We start from the raw sequence: 2,560 nt of genomic DNA, 5'->3' as shown, positions 1-2,560 counted from the left end.
ATAAATCTATATTCTATTACTAATAGAATTATATATCCACATTATAGCCAGTAGACTAGTCCAGGACTTATAGCCTATATAGTAGCTAGTAGAGTAACCCATTAACCATCCTACGACATTTAGCAACCTAGAACCTAAGAGCCCATAGCCTGGGAGCCTATAACCCATTAAGTAACCCATAACCCGTTTTAAGAACCCATAACTACTATAGTAGTAGTGTTAAAGTTACTAGCATGGCTAAGAGTAGCGTTATAGATAAGCATTTTAAGTATTTACCCACATATTTATTGGCGGTTTACAAAGAATATAGGTATGGCGTTTTACCTAGCCACACTAGGAGCCATATATAATATATTCACTAGGCGGATAGTAAGTAAGCCCAATTAGTTATAGAGGAGCTTAATAGCTAGGCTAGTATAATCTAGTATGCCAGCGAGCTAAAAGTGCCAAGTAAGAGTATTAAACCTATTAGCTAGCTACTAGTATATATAGATAGGATAATATGCTAGTTGGCCCTAGGCTAGTGTCGCCAGATCATCTAAAGTTTAAAGAGTATAAAGAACCATTAGCGAAATGCCTACAGCTAGTCACTAGTAAGCAAAGGTGGCCATCCACATTAATTTAATAAGCCAAGCATATAGTTACGTAGTAATTAAGCTTAGAGGTATATATATTACTAGTAGTTATTAGCCTAAGGCACTAGCTCCTAGTACTTTAAGGTCTACTAACCTAAATCCACCCCTAAACCTATGGATGGCGAGCCAGGGTAGGCGCGGGTCATTAGGAATATAGACAAGATATAGGGCAACGTATAGAAGTAGGCCAAGATAATAATCTAGGATAACACACCTAATAAGGTAAACCTATGGCTTAAGTAAATAGGATGGATGCCGTACTTAGTAGGTATAGAGTAACCTAAGTTATTGGCGAGCGTAGAAGAGCCTAAGGCTAAAGAGGAGCCTATAGCCACCGCCATATAGGAAGCCATAGATGGATTAGCACGGTTTAATTAGTCGTCCATTATCTACCATATAGGCATATTTATGCAATTAGAAGTAATCCACACTAAGAAGCACTAGACCTAGTACTAGCTATTATAACTGTATATAGACGAGAAGTCGATTAGTAAGTATACCTAGCTATAGTAGTAGATACTAATATTTTTTTAGTAGATATAGTAGGAGCATATATAGAAGAGCCCTAAGTACTAGTTTACTAAGTAGTAGTATAAGGCGTAGGAGGCATTAGTAAAGGAGGCTAGGAGAGTAGAAAATAGGGAGGAAGAGGATAAGGAATAACTAGGGGCAAATTTAGATAATAAGATGACGGAGGACGTAGATAGCGTAGGGGGAGAGAGGGAAAAAGTGCCAGTAGTAGGGGTTGGCAATATAGGTAAGCTAGAAATATTATTAAGCATTAAGAAAGCGTGTTTAGCGTTTTATATTATATTAATAAACTAGTCCATCACCCATAAGGAGTACAACAGCCCATTAGTATATATATTAGCCATATTAGGGATTAGAGAGGATGGGTAGAAGGGCGTAGACTAGTACCTACCTATATTATTAGCCATTATTAAGGTCGCCTAGTTCATAATTATATAGTAGGCGTTGGCGTTATCTAAGCCATTTAAAGATAATGGTAATAGTATGTATAAGAGTGACGGTAATAGTATATAGCCACTAGCCTAGCCTAAAGGGTATTTATAGTTCGTGGCGTAGATAATAGATAAGTTTATAGTACGTAGCAGCCACAGCCCCATATAGTAGATATTAGATTTACGGACGTATAGGCTAAAGATCTATTATAATATAATATTACGCGGCCATATAGAGTGGGTAGGGTAGAACAAGTTATTATATAAGGAGGTATAGTTTACTATAGCCTAGTTCCATAGTATAGTGTACGGGCTATAGCAGGAGACATAGTAGTTATTAATAGAGGATTTATTATTTAGTAATAGCCTAGCTACTAAACCCATTCCTAGTATCCTATAGGAGCGTTTGCGCAATAACCTAACTAATAAGTAACCTAAATAGAATTTTTTATAAGACTAGCGTACGCAGTTACCTATGGATAGAGAGTAATAGTTATATAATAGGGGTCGCTTTGGCTTTCTACTAAGCTAACCTCGAATGGGGTTCTAGTGAGAAATAAGGGCTTTAGGAAGCGGTATAGTCGCGTTGAGTTAATATATCAATTAACTATAGTAAGGTTGTGTTGCCAAAACGTCATGAGTAATCTTTCCTATAAGGAAACTGGATGCAATAACTATATCGTGGATTAACGATAATAGATTACTATAGTAATCCGTCATCTCTATATACTACTATCTACCCTGGCTCTATTGGCTCTATAGCTCTATCTTCCATAGATCCACAGATCTATAGATCCAATTACGTGACCTTTTTACGTGCTTATATTATGTTCCATATTAGAACCATAAGCGTAATTTATATTATTATTATCCTATTAGTCCTTACTACTAACACTATTATTATTATAATTCTAGTGTAGTATAGTCGCTATAACACTATCTTCCCCTTCTAAATCTTTAGGC

This window comes from Paraphaeosphaeria sporulosa, assembly GCF_001642045.1.
Source record: "Paraphaeosphaeria sporulosa strain AP3s5-JAC2a unplaced genomic scaffold CC84scaffold_4, whole genome shotgun sequence".
Classification (NCBI taxonomy): Eukaryota; Fungi; Ascomycota; class Dothideomycetes; order Pleosporales; family Didymosphaeriaceae; genus Paraphaeosphaeria; species Paraphaeosphaeria sporulosa.
This window is presented reverse-complemented; position numbering follows the sequence as displayed.